Source organism: Otolemur garnettii, unplaced genomic scaffold (assembly GCF_000181295.1).
Source record: "Otolemur garnettii isolate 467f Iridium unplaced genomic scaffold, OtoGar3 scaffold00003, whole genome shotgun sequence".
Classification (NCBI taxonomy): domain Eukaryota; kingdom Metazoa; phylum Chordata; class Mammalia; order Primates; family Galagidae; genus Otolemur; species Otolemur garnettii.
Window position 1 is genome coordinate 27608183 of NW_003852398.1, and position 20075 is coordinate 27628257.

Sequence of the window (20075 nt, forward strand, 5' to 3'; positions counted from 1 at the left end):
AACATGATTTTTTACTTCTTCCACATATAAAGTGATTTTTCTGAAGCACAGACCTGCTTAGAAACTGTCTGCCTATGAGGCTATCCCTACCAGGTAGAGGCCAAACAGCTCACCACTGTGTATGCCGATCTTCACTACCCAGGCTGCTGTAAGGTTCTTTTTAGTCCTAGGAAAGGATTCCACTACCCACCTCTTAGCCACTCCCCTCCCTCAAATTCTCTTCGCTTTAGTTCTGTCAAATTATCACTGCCCTCAAACCAAGGTCTTGTACTTTAATGTCAGAATTCACTGCCTCTCATTGCTTATTTAGAAAAATATTTATTCTTCAAAATCAGCTCATCCGTTAATCTTGAAAACACTTTTCTGTCCCCCCTTTTAGAACCTCCATGCTTCTTAGGAAGGCAAAATGGTAATAGCTGACATTTATCAAACACTGGCTAGCTGCCAGGAACCCTCTAAGGACCCCGCGTGTGTTGTACAGTGCAACTCTTGTAATCCTTTGAAGTGAATACTATAAATTTTTCTAAAGAAAAGGCAACCACAAGAGAGAAAAATAAATTTTCTAAGACCATATGATGAACCTATTACTCAAACCCAAATCTGAGATGTCAAAGTCCATGTTCTTCTATGTTAGTTTTTCACTCTTTCTTATGAGGCACAGCCTCAGAGAGAAGTATGAGTGTTGCTTACATTGATTGCCCACTAATTGAAAGTTTTTATTACCTTATATGAGATTCTCTAAAATGTATGAATAATTTTCACAATGAATCAAAGTGGAAAGATTAAATAATGTTTTTTATCACTTGATGAGTAAAGGCATGTATGACTGGTTTTTTTGTTTTTTTTTTGAGACAGAGTCTCACTTTATCACCCTCAGTAGAGTGCTGTGGTGTCACAGCTCACAGCAACCTCCAACTGCTGGGCTTAAGCAATTCTCTTGCCTCAGCCTCCCCAGTAGCTGGGACTACAGGCGCCCACCACAAGACCTGGGTATTATTTGGTTGCAGTTCGGCTGGGCTGAGTTTGAACCCCCCACCCTCAGTATATGGGGCCGGTGCCCTACTCACTGAGCCACAGGCACAGCCCTATGACTGGTTTTTAATAATAATAATAATAACAGCCATTCTAGAATTCTTACTATGTTCAAACAGCTATGTTGACTGTCTTGATTCTTACAGTCTAATGTCATATTAGAGAGTAGGAGAATACCTTAAAGGCAAATACACTGACGATGCTCTTCACTTAGTATCTCAAATTCAGGGTCAGTTTATTCCGGAGCACACCTATTCTTTTCTCCTTGTTCTTGTCTTTTCTTTATCTTGTCATACATTACATACACAAGAATGTATACAAGAAACACATAGTTTAAATAATAATATCGATAGTAATAATAATACAAATTGTTCATAAGTCTATCACTCAGTTGAAGAAATAACACCTGAGCTGTATCTTTGGAATCTTTTATGTGCCTCTTACCTAACTCCCACTTCTCACTGCTACTCGGCTACCTGCTCTCAGCGAATTCTGCCCATTTTCCTCCCTTCTAGCAAGGACACTCATGCAACCACAGACTCTAGAAACATTTCTCCATCTGTGGGGGAAGTAAGTTGGTTTTCCTGTGTTCTGACCTTGGCTAAATAACACTAGTTTCTTTGGGGTTTTGGGGGGGCAGCATAGAATTCAGTGAGGGGCTCTTTATGTCATTAGCATGCTGAATATACATAGCTTTAAATGCATTCAGCCTGGAGTTTGTTTTGATGTTGTTTTCCCTGACAGTTTAAAAAATACATACATATACCTATATATGTATTGATATATTATACATCATATATATTTATGATAAGTAAATACATATACTGCCTGATACATAGTAGGTAGTCTATAGAGAAACAAATATTTATTTTAAATATTTATTTTAAACACAAAGATGAACAAGACCCAATATCTGGCTCTTGAGGGGTTGAAAACAAAAAGATATACACAGTCTTTTTTTTTTTTTTCCAAAAAATGAGGATAATTTTTAAAAAGTCCTTCCAAAGGCCTTAATGGGGGGTTGTGCAGTTTTGTTTTGTTGTAGTCAAACCACTTTGCTGACTTCTGTGGCTGTGCCTAGAGTTTGTTTTGATGTTTCCCTGACAGTTTAAAGAATAATGACAGGCTGCTCTAATGGAAGTTGGTAGTGTTTTATCTCAGACAGGTATGGTGGTTGTGATAGGGCGAAGAAGACTTAGGGGTACCAGGACCTAAATTAGAGCCACCTTTGTGCTTAGGGGACAAATTTAAGCACAGTTTCTGTCCTTCATTTTGTTATTTCCACCTTTTTTTTCTACCATGTATCGTTAGATAATTACATGTCAAACACAATATTAAGTACTGTGTATACATTAGTTCTGTTCATCTGCAAGGAACTGCTACTACCCACATTTTAAAATGCAGGAACTGAAACTCAGAAGTTAAGCCACACTACACAATGTTACTCAGAGCAAATCTGACCCCAGAGTGCTCTACCTCCAAAGGCTCTCTGTTCTTAATCATTATAACCTACAGGCTTCACAGATAATTCCAGTCTGACTGGGAGAACAAGTTAATATCTAGGGTATGGCAGCAAACGGATGGTAGGTCAAAGAATTTGTGGGCCTCAGAGATAAATAACTGGGGTGCACTTACACTAGAATGTTCATCACAGCTCAGTTCACAACTGCCAAGAAGTGGAATGCCCACAGCCAAAACAGAGGGAGGGCAACCAGGGAGCACACCATAAGTCTGTGGTATTTCTGGGTGTTTGCTGCTGACCTCTACTTCTAGAAGTGGTAAAGTGGAGGAGAAAGAAGCACAGAGCACAGAGTGGAGGTGCAAGTGCCAGTAGGCTGAGCTCCTGAGTGGGCTCTAGATAGAGGTTGGGGTTAGGCTGCTGGGCAGCTGGCACCAGAACAGGGGGCGCCTGTGCAGGCAGGATGAGATTCAGGAAACCCCAAAACCTGGCTTGTGGTTTGATGAGTCATGCTGGGCTTAGCTAAGTTCTGCTTTAAATGCCACACCCATTTCTAAGCATTAAAAATGCCTCATGTTCTAGAAAGGTGAGTCTCAAAGTCTGGCAACTGAGCATGAGCTGCCAGTTTCCTGAACTCTCCAGTAGCATGTATCAGAACTCTGGTAGTCCTTTTCTTATGTTTAAGCAGGTGATCTTAAAAAGCTTACTTGTGTATTCACTTTAGATTCAGGGTTCCTTTTCAATAGAAATTTTGAAAAGTTTGCAGAATTTGTCCATTTGGGTGAGTTTTGTTAAGGAAATTATTTGAAACTCTGGCTTCCATTCCCTTGATCTTCATCCTTATAGTTAATTACCATTCCAAAGTTAATACTTTGGTTTAATGTTGTTCACTGACAGAAACATGAATTGCCTGTTCCAGAAGAACTGGTTTATTGTTAGCCATGCTTAGTATGAGGAAGGACTAATTAAAAAGGAACCAAAGTAAGTTTTCTTATGATTTGAGTAAGTTTCAGTGTGAGCAGCAGGTTTTGGTAATGCATTCAGTTGTTTTTACATTATTTTATTTGTGTATGTTAAAAATTTCATAGTAGTTTTCTTTTCATGTCACAAATAACAAGAATTTCACTACATGGTATTGCAACAGATGACTTGTAATGAGGAGTCAAGGTTGTGGTATGTACAGAATAAACTGCCATTTTTGTCACTTCCCCACAATCTCTACCAAAGCATCCATTGGTCTCTGTTGTTTTTGTGTTTGTGCATTCTTTATAGGGAATGTGAAGAAGCAGTGTGGGTTGGTGCAGAGTGCAAACAGATACTATAGATTCTAATGGGTGAAAGAAGGTGGATCAGGAATTGACACCTAACAGGGTTATCTGGGATAAGATGCTATGGTTTGTTTTTTGTTGATAGGGGCAAAATTAAATTCAGTTTTATTTAGTTTATTTAATGTAAGTAATAAGGTATTAATTGTTCTGGTGCCAGCTGCTTAGTAGCCTAGCCCTTGCCTGTATCTAGATCCCACTTAGGAGCTCAGCTCTCTAGTGCTTGTACCTCTAACTTTGTGATCTTAGCTTCTTTCTTCTCCACTTTACCATTTGTAGAAGTAGAGGCTGGTAGCAAACACCCAGAAACATTGCAGATTTCTGTTGTGCACTTATGACATACTAACTACAAGCTCACACAATGGCAGAGGAGACAGATAGTTATAGAGCTAATGTGAATATAATATAGTGCATGCTAATATAGGAGGAGCAGATATGTGGCTTATTATGAAAACCAAGAAGTGTAAAATACTGAGCAAGTAGAAATGTGCACAGGTGAATCAGAAAGGACGTTGATGACTATGGATCTTGGAAGTAAAATAATGGACCATAACACAGTCTGTCTCCAAACTTTCATAATGACCTACATACAATACATTGGAGAAGCTTTTAAAAGAAGGTGACATTAAAGTTCAAAGATGATATGGAAATCAGTGAGATGGAGAAGTGGGAAGAGACATGAACATATGTAAAATTGCAGATTGCATGGGATGTTCTGAGAATGGTGACCCATCTGGAGCAAAGTGTGGAATGGAGAGAGAGATGAAATTGGAAAGTTAGGTGACCAATACTGATGGGACTGTAGGCTGTGAGGTTCATCTGAGCACTTTTAACAGAAGAATGATATAATGAGGTCTATGTTTTAGAAATATCACTCTGGAGCCTTTGGAAAATAGATTTTAGAGAGTGAGTGCTAGGACAGGAAAGAAGATGTGAATTGGCTAACTACTTTTTGTATTGGTTTTCTAAGTTGCAGTCTCCTGGTGTTTCCTCTGCTTGGAATGATGTTTTTCAGTTCTGAATCCCATGGCTACCTCCCCAGATTCCAATTCACACCCCTCACCCCCCCCACCAACTATCTTCCTTTGATAACTTATGCCCATAATTCAGGTTTCTGTTTATAAGTTACCTTTTCAGGGAAGTATTTTCTGATCACCCAATTATATATGATTTCTTTCTATAAACCTACATGCACACACACTATTAACATAATTCTTCCTCTGTAGACTTAAAGCTCCATGATGAGAGGAGAGAGAACTATTTTTCTTTTTGTTCGCTCACTGAAGCATTTTTAGCAGCATTTGGCAAAAAAGTGGAATTTAATAAATATTAGGTGAAAAGTTCAATGAATAAAATCTAAGTTAATATTTTCAATTTCTTTTAAGAGTTTCTTTAAGGACTGCTTCTAAGTAATCTTAGTGATGGTCTGGTATCATTCAGAAAGCAAGAAAAAAGCAAGAGAGAAAACATAAGAAAATAAGTAACAACAAATGCTATTCTACTTGAATTCTTTGGAAATCAGAATGGGTTACTGTGATAGACAGTTCTCCTTAGATCTCTGATTTGTAATATCAGAACCCAGCTCAAAAATAGTTTAATTCCATTTTTTCTTTCTCCCTCTTTGCAAGTGATACATGGTTAGATTTTCATACATTAAATGCATGTATAATGTGAGCCTGCTATGTTATAATCAATAAAAATGTTGCTTAATTTCCAGTCAAATTTACTGAATATATTTGTATATCTGTTCTATATAAGATGCTTTATGAAGCATAGCAAATTACTCCATAGGATATAAACTCTGAGAAGGCAAGACCAAGTCTACTCTATTCAACATTGTATTCTCCAAGGCAGAACACTGACACTGACACAGTAGACATTAATAAATACTTGTTCATTTAATAGCTGCACAGTGGATTATAAAGATTTACAAGGCACATTCTCTACTCTTTAAGAAACTTTTGATGTAACAGTGGGATAAGATAAATTTTAGGTCCCAGAACTAAATTTGAATTTTAGAGAAACAAAAATATTGGAGACATCTACTAGTATATGACAACTTGTAAGAAGTTGCCAGCTACATTTTATCAGCCATGTTTTACAGACATGTCCTTTGGTAGAAAACAGTAGGAAAGCAGTCTCAATCCAGAGAGGCTCTCAATGTCTTAAACAAAGTAGACATTTAATGGGATAGAACAGATAACCTGATATTAAACCATCATGCCAATTGATCTTTGACAAAGTAGACAACAATATATAGTGGGGAAAAGAAGCCCTATTCAATAAATAGTGCTGAAAAAATTAGATAGCCACAGGCAGAAGACTGAAACAGGATCCAGATTTCTCATCACTAACTAAAATTAACTTAAGGTGGATAAAAGACATAAATTTTTGGCATGAAACCATGAAAATTCTAGAATAAAATGTTTGAAAAACTCTTCAAGATAGCACCCTAGGCAAAATTATGAAGAAGAACCCAGTAACATGCACAGCAACAACAAAGCTAAATAAATGGTACTTGATTAAATTAAATGGCTTCTGCACAGATAAGGAAATACTCAACACAGTAAATAGCCTACAGAATGGGTGAAAATATATTTGCAAGCAAAACATGATAAAAAGCTAACATCCAGAATGTATTAAAAATAAATAAATAAATCAACCTGGGGCAGAGGGGAACATTAAAAAGTGGGAAAAGACATGACTAGAAGCTTTTCAAAAGAAGGCAGACAGATGACCAATAGACATGAAAAAATGCTGAATGTCACTAATCATCAGGGAAATGCAAATTAAAACCACAATGAGATATCCCCTTATCGCTGTTTATTAGAATGGGATAAACACCAGATACTGACTTGGTTGCATAGAGAAAAGAATGCTTATACACTGTTGGTAGGTCTGCAAATTAGCAAAACCTCCATGGAAAACCATTTGAAGAATAGTCAAAGAACTAAAAGTAGACCCTATTTGATCCAGCAATCCCACTACTGGGTATTTACCCAAAGAAAAAAAAGTCATTTTATCAAAAAACATCTACACTAAAATGTATATTGCAGCGCAATTCATAATTGCAAAGATGTGCCCATCAATTCATTAGTACATTAACAAAATATGGTATATATATGCCATGGAATATGAAGCCATGAAGAGGGTTGACTTAATGCCTTTTGCAACAGTTTAATGGAACGGTAGACCATTATCTTGAGTGAAATGTCTCAAGAATGGAAAAGCAAACACCACATGTATTCACTTTTAAATACTAACCAGTGTGCACAGTGGGAAATAAAACTCAGTGAAATCTAAGCTGGGGGTTGGGGAAAAAAGGAATGGGTGAAACCTATTTAACAGGTGTAGTGAAGACTATCTGGGTGATGGACACACTTATAACTCTGAATCAAGAATTACAAAAGCAATCCATGTAAACAAAAACATTTGTGCCCCTGTAATATTTTAAAATAATTAAAAAAGGTAGAAATTAAAATTAAAAATTGAGACATCTAGCAAAGCAGTGTTTTCTGATTCTTGGCCCTAAAGTCTCCCTTTTTATCTATTCCCATTTCACTAATATTTAAGAACTAAGTAGTATAAGTGGGATGTTTTCTTAACCTGGGTAAGAAAAATGCATTAGCATCAGGCCTTGTTTTCTGGTTCCTATTTGCCCTTTTTACTTACTAGAAAAATGAATCTGAAATTCAACTGCACCAGCACCCTAAAAAAAGAATCTGATGTGAGATTGGATCCTTTATGTCTATCTTATTCTATAAAGACATCTACGTATGGTGATAAGATTAGGCGATGTGGCTTAGGTTATGTAGGAAATATATCTCATGTGAGCAGATGCATTAAAAGATATTTTGGAATTACAAGATAGATTCAACATTTTTCCAAAATATACAAATTTAAATTTGCTGTCAGTTTCCCTGTGGAGAGAAAATAGCAACAAATGAGAAATGCTGAGCCCATAGGCATTTCCTTCAAACTTCATCAATAAACCCTAAAAACGTACTCGTGTTTCAAATGTACTTGTGTACTTGATGTTTTCAAAAGGATTGACTGCAATGTAGGAGGATTTCCAAAACTGGTGCTGTTATATAAGGATGATATTCAGATACATTACAATCAGTATATATCCCTGAAAACATTCTTAACGGATTTTTTTTTAATTTAAAGGAAACACTCATTTACAAGTCTGTTTTCATAAAAATGTAAAATTTTTCTCTTACTAAAAAAAAAACCCAGAACTTTGTGCTACTTATAATAGATTTTTATTTTCATTTTGTGTGTTTTGAAAATACTTTAAAGGACCTAAATGTTTCATTCTTTATAATATTTTTTTTAGCTGATGTTAATATATATTGGTGATGATTATAACCTTTAAACTACTTTTGGCTATTTAATTTTAATTATTTTTTTTACTATAACTTCAACATATTTTTTTTGAGAAATCAAAACTTCTCTGAAACAGAAGTTAAGCTCTTAAGGTTTTTCACACATGCTCTCCTTTTGTACCAGTCATTAGGGACCTCAAAAATATCCTCCAGTTTTTGAAGCTGCATAATAAACATAGTTCCCTTTAACAGATGTGGACTGGGACTCCAAGAGGTGGCATGGCATTCCTTGACCCTGGAAATAACATCAACTGTGAGACTACTTGGTCACTTTTTTGTGTAGGGAGCGTAAGCAATAGATTACCAGGTGGAAGTTGATTAGATCACTTTAAATCTCCTTCCATCATGGAGATTACAGGATTTGACAATTCACTCCTACTGTCATAGGAATCACTTACACCAGGGACTCCTAAGTACTATAAATTGAAAAGATCTATTTGTAAAAATCAATGTGAGTGACTCACATATTTCTTAATGTGTCCTAAACTACTTCTAATTGAGGTACATTTGCCTTAAAAAATAATTTTACCTTATATATAAGAAGAAAAATCTTCAAATACTTCTGTACAAAAGAAACAATCATTGGCATGAGTTTTGCCATCAGATCCACAATAGGTGCATGCATTTGATAACACAATCTCTAAATCCTAATGATAACTTTTTATAAGTACTGCAACTAACCTGAAAAAAATTTACAACCTTTACTTCTTTTAGTCAAATTTTTATATCTAGGACTTAGGGTTTTCCTAGCAAGTTAAGGTCATTCTATGCTTCTTTCTTTTTTTCTTGGAATTCTCAGAAAGTGAGACTTTTTCTGTTGCCTTATAATTTTCTATATTCTTCCACTTCTCGAGCTGTATTACTCCTTTACAATAACATCAAAAGAATACAATACTTAAGAATAAATTTAACCAAGAAGATGAAACATCTGTATACTGAAAATATGCATTTGTTTCTTATTCCAATTGTTGGTCCTCATTTAAACTCTTAGGGATATATATCTTAGATATAAAATCACGAGTGATAAACATCTTTAAGGTAATTGCTTGACAAGTCATAATTTACTTAAAAACATAATTTTTCCCACTTAACTGGCCAATGCATCAGTTTCTAAAAGGCATGGCATATTCTCAAATGCAACCATTCTCATGGGAACAGTCATAAGTCTGATATATTTTCTGTATGAATTATCCTATTTCTCTCTTTCACTTAAAACGTTCAAATATGAATGTAAGCATGAGAAATACTGAAGGGATATATACTATACCATTGACAACTTTTTACCATGTATTGGTAAGAAGTTAACTTGTTATACATTTAAGCAGCACATAGACAGATGCAGCTTAACGTTATAATTGGGAACCACTGTTCAAAATTTCTGGAGCAAAGCCAAGGTATTGGGCTGCCTGTGAGAGCAGGTAGACAATTCTGAAGAAAAAAATCTTTTTTACTTTTCTAAAAGTCTGTGAGCATATTGAAAGATGTGGACAGTAGAATCAAACACATCTGAACTTAAATCCTGATTATATGACCTAGAATAATTATTTTACCTCTTTAAATTTTAGCTTTAACCTGAAAAATGAAGGTGATAATAATTACATTATAAGATGAAGTAAAAAAAAAAAAACAAGATGGAAAGATACGTACACAATGTTTAGCACTACTTGGCATGGAAAATACTGAATAAATAGTAGTTATTTTTATGCCTTGGCTTATCTTCTGGGCCTATATAAACTCCAGTTTTATACAAAAGATCTACTTCTCTATCTCATTCTGCCTCAGAGTTCTAGGCAATCCATTTTACTAAATGTTGAATATCTTTTCTTAGATACCTTGGAATATGCTCAAAATCAAAATTGAATCCATCCTTCTCTCCAGACATGCTCTGTTTATTCATTCATTCATTCATCAATTACTAGCCTCCATGTACTTTCTAAATTTTAGGGCTGAGATGAGTATTGCTGATGAAAAAATTAGCATTATGTCGTCATGTCATGATAATGGTAGGAGAAACTCAAAGGCTAGTGTGCAAAATAGCATAGCAGTGCCTCAGTGGTAAATATGTGTTGGAGCGATTTCACTTCCTCTCCTTACCGGCTCAGACTCCAGACCCAGAGTTTATGTGATACTCACAGTGTGACTGAGAAACTCCCCAGCTCTTAACCTTCATTAATCCTTCTCATTCTCTTACAGTTACTAAATCATGAAGTATGGCTTGAACTCAGGCCCCTCTGACTCCAAAATTTATATTTGTAGCACCATTATTTTCTTTAGTAGTTAAAACAAAAGATTCAAAGACATGAAAGAAGTTGTCCAGGCTCCAGGGTCACACAGCTAATAAGCAATGGAGTTTAGACTAGAACTCAAATTGCTTGAGTACTGGTTTAAGGATTTTACTACCATACCTAGATTTTCTCAATAGTAGTCATTAGTTTAAGTCATAAAGAAAAGGTTAAATTAAAATCTTCATTTTCTAAGATAAGAGAACGATGTTTGGAACCCATTTCAAAAGATAAGAACTCTGACTTGTCCTTATTTAGTTTCACTATGTGGCAGGCACTGTGTTAAGCCCTTTTCAAACATGGCTTTAAGTCTTAGAATAATCCTCTCAGTACTGTTGCCCATGGCCATGTGCTCAAAAGGTAGAATTTGAACCTAGGATGATAACTCTGGTGCTAGCGTCACATCACTTTGCTCTCCATTTTAGAAAGAAATAATTAAGCACAGACAAAAATTTTTATTGATATATAGTACCAAGGATTTCCTTAGTAATATTGGCTTTAAAATTATATAATTTCATAAAGATGGGAATTTTATTTTAAGTTGGATGTACTGACCTGTTTCCTCTGTATGGTACATTCTATATTTGGAAGAAAAACAAAGACAAGACAATATTAAATTAAACTCTGGAAGAACTTAATCTTATTAGAAAAATAATCTTTGATTTATGTTTTACCTTTCAGCTTGTCACAAAAATGTAAGTCTCTCTTCAGAACACTGTATCGGCATGATATCGAGTGTTAAAGCTCTTATCACAGATCTTTTTTCCCCATTTGTTTGGAATGAAATTAGAATGTAGCCCAAAAGATTGAAAAGCTGCCATCATAAATAAGAAGTTTGTCTTATTCATTTTTACTTCATAATCAAAGCTGAGTAAATATGAAAGAAGCAAGTAAGACATATTTAGGAATCATCTGCTATTATCCAGAAGGTGGAGGTGACAGAAATTGGGCCGGTGGCTGAAAATTCTAGAAACACAGATTTTTAACTCAATAATGGAAGAAAAGTAATAGCTCAGGCTGAAAAAAAGGGATTGTAATGTTTTACAACAAAGTGACATTCCCCATTAACGGTGCTGTCAAGTCAAAGTAGTGACTGGATGATCACCTCCCTAAGAAGTTATAGAAAGAATTTCTATCAGTAAGCATTTGGCCTTAGTGGACTAGTAACATCCATTCCACCCCCCCCAAATGACATAATTTAATAATTTGTTGTTGGAGGCAAAATATGTATTTCAAAAAGCTTCCCTTATTATCTATGTGAGGAGTATATCTTAGAATTATGAAATTTGAGCTGGGATGGATGAGGACAAGCATCCTGAGAGGTACAAGAGGACAATAGCTGTTGGTATCAGGGCAAGGGCAGTATTATGAGAGAGATACTCAATGAATGTGGTTGCAAATATCAGAGTCAAAAGAGCCATGTTGCCCTCATGGTGCTGAAGTGGCTGAGAACAGTCAGGTGTAGGCAAAAGAAGTGAACTTCTGGCGTCTGCCCAGCTCACTTGGATCCTGCCTTGTATATTTCCCAAGTTCCTGCCTCAATTGTGAAATAACTATTTCAAGTAACGCAATTCCAGATGGAGGCCAGAAACATCTGGTAGGCATAGGTATTATTTTCCTTACTGTTGTAAAAAGTGTCAGAATAGTTTTACTTTAATAAGGTTTCCAGATAAAGTTAATAAAGGAACTATCATTCTACGTTTGCCATGAGTTTTAAATGATAGTATACATGTAAATCACCCATCCAGGATATGGCTCACAGTAAGCTCTCAACAAATAATAGTCTTTTATTACAATGCCCTGACGGTGAAGACAATGATGATGACAGTGATCTGGAGGAGAAAAAAAAAAATGGTTCAGAGAATGCTTTTGTGCCTTTCTTAAAATAAGCGAGGAGATGTATCTTTTTGGTCTTATCATAAATAATAGATCTTGACTTAATCTTAACAGAAAAAGGAAGTTTGTGATAATTACAAATGCTTAATAATGACTGGAGGTAGAAAGCAATCCATCATTTTAAGTGTTCCATCGGTGGCCAGATGAATACCTTATTTGGAACCTTGCAGAGGTGATTTTTTTATTAAATGTGAGGATGGTCTCCAACTTTCAAACTTTAATTTTTAACAGTGATACTCTTTCATTAATAATAGTAGCAATAACAATAAGAATACTTCCTGAGCACATATTGTGGGTCAGGTACTATTGTTGTAACGGCTGTATTGTAACAGTATGTATATTAACTCATTTAAATTTTTACAAGTTTATGATACAAACATTACTAATACCCAGACTTTCAAAATGAGAGATTAAATAAGTTTTTCAAGGTCATAAGAATAAGCAGGAGATCTTCCTCATAAAATATTAGCCCAGGCCAATTTATTCAAGTGTTTTCCTTGCACTTTCTTCTAGTATTTTTATAGTTTCATGTCTTAAGTTTAAATCTTTAATCCAGTGAGAGTTTATCTTAGTTAATAGTGAAAAGTGTGGGTCCAGTTTCATGTGAAATTTACTAAATGTAGAATATAAATGTCTTAACAGAATAACTAAGAAAATGCTGTGAAGGCTTTGTTAACCAGTTTGATGAAAATATTTCAAATTGTATATAAAACCAGCACATTATACCCCATGATTACATTAATGTACACAGCTATGATTTAATTTAAAAAATAAAAAAAAGAATATGCAATTCATGTAGAAGGCAAAGGGAAAATCAATAAAGTAGTATAAGAATAAAAAAAGGAATAAGCAGGAGAGATAAAAAATGCTATATAAAAACATATCAAATGCAATAGAGGTTAGTTGCAAATGCAACTCTGTTAGTTGAGGTGGGAATACAGCAATGTAGTAATCTTGTTTCCTGGTCCCCATATTTCCATGATGACCCCTGAATCATACTCATGGAAACTTTCAGGATACCTGGAGTAATTTGAAGATCACTAGTCTAGGCTCAGCACCTATAGCTCCGGCCACATGCACTAGGGCTGGTGGGTTCAAACCCAGTCCGGGTCTGGTACACAACAATGACAATAATTACAGCAACAAAAAATAGCTGGGCATTGTGGCAGGTGCCTGTAGTACCAACCACTGGGAGGCTGAGGCAAGAGAATTGCTTAAGCCCCAAAGTTTGAGGTTATTATGTGCTGTACCAAGGGTGACATAGTGAGACTCTGTCTCAAAAAAAAAAAAAAAAATCACTAGTCTAGTTAAGAAGTTTACAAATTCCAGGATTAGGATATGTGATAAAGTGATAAATGTGATAAAGTTTTTGTCATGAAGCAAAATATGAGAAATTTTTAATATTACCTGTTACTTTTTTGGGGGGAACCTTACTTATGATGGGGTTTGACAATTAAGTTCGTAAACTCATCCTGAATATCATTATGGTCACCTCTGAAGTAATCTGCTTGGGAAGCTATTGCACTGACAGCAGTGCCTAGTGTACCTTTCAAAGGATTTTGGAGCTAATTCTCTGGAATGGCCGTTGGAGCTATTATCATATTACACTTGATGTCCTGAATGTCATGAAAATGTCTTCCTTTCAATATTTTCTTTATCTTTAGGTAAATAAAAAGTTGGTGCCAGTGAGAGTTTATCTTAGTTAATAGTGAAAAGTGTGGGTCCAGTTTCTGGCATTTGGTGCCAGATAAGGCGAGTAAAGAGGGTGTTCCAATACAGTTATTTGTTTGCTGGCTAAAAACTCTCTCACAGACAGTGCCATGTAAGCTGGTGCATTGTCATGCCAAGGTTTTCAGTGAAGATATTTCTGTTTCTCTTTCGATGTGTACTTAGTCTGTTATGCTTTTCATAGTCAGCGAATGATTTTGACATCCAATTTGATGAATTGTTGCAATGTTTATGTCAGTTCTGCTCCTTATTGGCTGCCCTGACCTCTTTTCTTCAGTGATGCTTTCTCTCCCCTCAGAAAAGTGTTTAATTCATTTGTACACTGCCATTTTATTCATGGCATTATCCTCATAAACTTGGACTAACATGTTCCTGATTTCACTTCCACTCTTGCCACATTTAACAAGAAATTTAATGTTTTTTCATTGCTCTAATTCAAGCTCTGATATTCTCATGACAGCACACAAAAACATGCAATAGCATAATGAATGCCACTCAGCAAGACTCTGTCACACATTAGCAGGAACACAGTTGTGAGGAGACACTGATATACCAAGGTTATGAAACCTTACTGAGTTGTTTGTACAGTGCTGCAGCATAAGCACACAGTGGCAAGTTCACAAACTTAATTGTCAGACCTTCATGAGACCTCTTTTAAATGAAAAATATTTTATTATTTTATAAATTTCCAAAGTAAGGTAAAACACTGGTATACATGATCTCCAATGTCCTATTTCTAACTTTAAGTGATTATCATACCTTAACTCTATGAGAAGGTAACTTCTACTCACCTTCCCAGATGTCATCTCAGAAAGTAAATAGAAATATCCATGTCATGTGAGTTATTCAGGACCCTCCTTGTCAATCCCAATTTTCCCTTTATAGAGAATTCAGCTATTCAATTTAGTACAATTTTAGAATAGTCAATGGATTTCTTGAGAAGAGTCCAGTAGAAGTCCAGATTTAAAAAGGGAGGAGAAAGCCCGTTTAACTTAACTTTGACACTTTATTATTATGAAATCTTGCAGAAATCCTGGTAAGCTAGAGCTCCCATGATTTACTTCTTCTTGTGCACCACTCTTTCCAAAAAGAGTCTTCCAAACGCTACCTTTCTTATCTGTCATGAAAACTCATCTATTATAGATTCTAGGAGAACCTGTATATATAACTATTTCCAATTCACTGACAGAAAATGAGGCTTAGAAAGATTATATTGTATTTCCGAGGTTTCTAATTAAATGACCTAATTTGTTTTAGAATGTGGAGCAATTGTCTCAAAACCTCTAGTTCTGAACTCCTGTACAATCATGCTTCTCCTAAGAGGTGTAAGCAAGCTAGCAAGACCAGTTTTCTTAAGGTCTGTTGGGTAAACAGCAGTTATCTAATGTCCATCACAAGGAATAGGTACACTCTTTACACTGTAGAAAGAGAAACAGATTCAGTGAAACAAGTACTGCTTGAGAGAGCTATCTGGATCAGAGGATCAGACACTTGACTCTGGTTATAAGGATATGAATGCAGAAAAGAAGAGAAAGTTGAGCAAGATACCAGAGAAATCCAAGGCCATAACAGGAAATCCTCAAGGTCAGGGAATAAAGCAGTTATTTCAACTGAAGCCAAGGAAGAGAACTGAACCTCAAGATTTTTAGGCCCAAAGTCACAGGAGGACTGACATAAAGGTAACTCTACGGCGGACTGCCAGGTGGACTGGGCAGGGTGGGACTACAGTTGCTTAAGCCTCTTCTGTTTCTGGTGAAAACTGACCCCAGAGCCTGAGACCTATTGGCATTCATAGAAGGCTTAAATGTTCAAATGTGGGGCAAGAAATGTTGCAGAATTCTAGAACCATGGAATTCTTGACACAAGGTTACCTGAGCTCCTCAGAAATGTCTTTCAACACAATGGCGTCTTTTTTTTTTTTTTTTTTTTTTGGTAAGCAAGACCTTTTAGGCAGCATTGAGTTTATACTTAAGAGAATAAACAACTAAAATGTTATTGTATAAAATTGGGGGTTCCTTCCCTAAAAAATCTTTAGATATTTTCAGAGTGTGTTGGGAGTGGAAAAAGTGGGAGAGCCTTGTGGTTTGTTTGAGAATACCTCAGAACTCAGCCAGTGTAGTAAATACTTTCCCTATTCTCATTGATATTGAACTCTCTGAAATCACTGCTGTGCTCTCTTGGAGGTTGGCCTCTTTCATAAGAAAAAGTTTATCTGGTTATTAATATCTTCTTTGCATTATAATTAAGAAGAACACATTTTTAAATTTTTATTTTGAATTTACTATTGTAAGAAAAGATCAAATAACTTTAAATGTACCCTTCATCTCAAGACCTCATTCATATTTCGTCATCTGTTCCAATGCCTTTATAGTAAAATTCTCCAGTCCAGCAAGACTTAATATTGTTAAGATGAAAGTATTCCCCAAATTAATCTATAGATTCAGTGTAATTTTTATCTAAATCTCAGCTGCCATTTTTGAAAAAAATGTATGAGCTGTTTCTAGAAATCTTTTGAAAATATAAGACAAATAGAACAGGCAAAACAATGTTGAGAAAGAATGTTGGAGGACTTACACTTCCTAATTTTAAAAGTTACTATAAATTTATATAAAAAAAAAGTTACTACAAATTTATAGTGATCAAAACAGGATTGTGGTGTCATAAAGGTAACATATAGATCAATGTAATAGACTTAAGAGTTCAAAACTAAACTCTTACATTTATAGTGAATTGAATTTTTAAAGTTTTATCTAATTTTAAATTAACAAATAATAATTGCATATATAAGAGGTACATAAATGTATATACATTTTGAGAAAGGAAAAGACTATATTAAAATTGCAATAGTATATACAAATGACAAAAAACTGAATACAAGTCACATTGAACACCTCTTGTAATTGTAGAAGTCAAACGTGACTGGAGGATTATAAATTTAATACAGGTTCTTAAAATACATATTTGGCACCCTCTGTATTTATGGGACACAATGTGATGTTTTGATATAGGTATGCATGTGGAATGATCAAAACAGGCTAATTAGGAGATTAGGCTAAATCTAGACTTCAGCTTCAGAAAGACTGGTAATTATTTTAGAGAATGAGCTTTTGTAAGTTAGAAGAACAGAGTTAACATTATCGACACCTTAATGTTTGCTCTGGAGGTAATATAGACAGAAGAACTAAGACTGCCCAGGTGTTCAGTGAAGCTAAATGTTTTCTTAGCTTCCTTATGCAAATGTGTAAGACAAATACTAGTTAAACCCTGAGCTTGTGGACTCATCTGCCACTTGTAGTTCTATAATTTTGTCCATAGTCTCTGAAAGCTTCCTTTCTTTCAGCTGATAAGTGAGATTATTAATGTCTACCTTATGATGCTATGTAAGGATTACCAAGGCAGAAGCTCTGAAAGTTGTTTTATAAACTATAAAGTGTTTTATAGATGTTATGTGCCAGTTAATAACAAAAGTAATAAGTGAAAGGAATTTTATTTCTAGGGATCATAGATATGATGGATGGAATTCTGGAAATAGTATTTGGGCTCTGGATTGGTTGAAAGCCACCAGACCTGGGTTCTTGTCTTGGTTTTCCAGATAAATTGAGTTATTTCCAAGTGTTGGAGCTTAGTATTTCCATCCTTGATTTGAGGCTGTTGACTAGCTTTCTTCCATCTCTTGAGGAACTTGAAGTAGAGGTCCATATTGTGTCCACCTGAAGTAGAGTCCATATTTTGGCTCTATTGATATCTTCACCTGATCTTCATGGCAAAGATGGCCATAGGTTTTTCCACCATGCACAGTGTCAGGGTTTACCTGTGGCATGGCCATTGTATTAATCCCAATCTGTTAAAAGAAAGAGTTTTCATGTACAAACTGCAGACTATAGTGAATAACATAAGGGTTGCGAAGCCAGATGATCAAGATAGGTATAATATGTAACTTTGTGGATTTTTGTAAATTCTTTACCCTTTCAAATCTCAGTGGATAACTGGAGGTAATATAGACAGAAGAACTGAGACTGCCCAGGTCTTCTGGGCAGGACATTTCCCATAGTTTATTTGACAGGAATACATGAAATAATAAACATAAAGCATATTTCACAAGTTATAGAATAAAATCAGCACCAACTGAATATCATCTGTTGTTGTTGTGGATTATTTGAAAGGTAGATCAAAAAAATCACTAGAAGTTCTGAGTAATGTAAGGTAATTTTGAGGAAATGCTCAAAATGAAATAGCTTTATTTTTACTCACATAAATAGAGCACTGAAAACTACTTCCTACATTAATCTATTTAGTAGGGAACATATTTAAAGCTTTCGTTTATGGGTAAGTAATGATTTGTATAGATCTAAATTTTTCCTTTAATTCTTTTTATAACTGATTTTTGCTTGTGCAGGCCATACATTAGACATAAAGACATATTTTAATTATAGTTTATTTTCTCAAGGTTTTAAATCGATGGTTACATACTGGTGTTAGAATCAGGGTGGCATAGTGCAAGAGGATTGAACTTGAAATTAGAATATGTGGGGTTGAGTTCTGGGTCTTCATTTACCCTCTCTGGATTCATTTGCCAAAAATGAAATTAGAAAATCCTCATGAAGGGATCCCTTCATAAGGGATAAAATTCTATTTGATAACATGATAAAAACTTAAATGGATGCAGTAATTTCAAAACAACGTTATAACAGTTGATATAAGTAACATACATAGTCAAACTAAATTTATGTTTGGTACCTCTAAAACCATCTAGAAAAAAGGAAAACAGTGTTAAAAAGATATAGACCAAAATATTGTCTTTATAATTATTTGTGGACAAGAGATTTTATAAATTTGATTTATAAATTAAATTTATCAATATCAAAGACGATTTTTCATTTTCATCACACAATTTTGTGATATGACATAGCATTCCACTTTTTTTCCCCGAAGAATTCTAGATCTCATGGATAATAGACAGGGATTGCTCATGAACGACTCAGTGGAGGAATAGCAAAGGCCAGTATGAGGAGACTCAAGCCAGATGTGACCCTCATTGTGGAGAGGTAGTTTCTTTACTGTGTTGTGTTTTAGGTAAACTCTCCTACCAAAGGACCTGTTTATATGTATCTAGGCAAGGCCTGAGGGTGGTAGTTTCAGGTTGAGGGGGTTGTTATGGGCCAATTAACAAGAGAAGTGGAGATTGTATTCTGTCTCCATTTTCAAAGAAAAGGTCAGATGTGTAACTACAGTTCTTCCCGGTTGGGTCTGGCTCAAATTTCATCTTCTCCAAGAGATGTTTCTTGTTAATCTCATGGAGTAGTGATTTTGCTTTCAATAGGGACTCTCTTGTATTGAGCTCAGTTGAATGTCTATTTCTAAATTTTCTAATTCTGAATATATACCACTTAAAAGTTGGGTTTTTCTTAGTATATTAAATTATAACTTAATTATAATTTACAGTGTGGGTTCCTGGCATCATTAATTAGTTTCTTATTATGTGTCTTTTTATGCAGCAAACCTATTATTTGCAAACATATCAGATTTCATTCTAATGATGTTTCTATATAATAGTAGTGGTCCTGGGCTGCATTAATAGAAGAAAAGGATAAATAGAGAAGTGATAATTTTGATTTCTTCGTACTGTCAGACAAAATTTGGGGTGATTAGCTTATTTTGTGGCAACATACTTTAATATCACCAATGCCTTATGTTAGTAGACCCAGGCAATGTGGTCTAGGATAGAAATATATAAGGAAAATAAGACAAGAGAAAGGGTTAACCAGAGATATTTTAACCTGGAGAAAATACATTTTAATGGAGATGGAATATTTATCTTCAAATATTGAAGAATGTGTTAATTGGGAAAAAGAGTGAACTTCTTTGTAATAGGGTCTCACTGGGTCTGCTGGTTGACAGCCTTGTGAATGTGGTTTTCAACTCTACACAAGCAGAGAGTCCCAACAATCAGATCTCTCTGCCAATG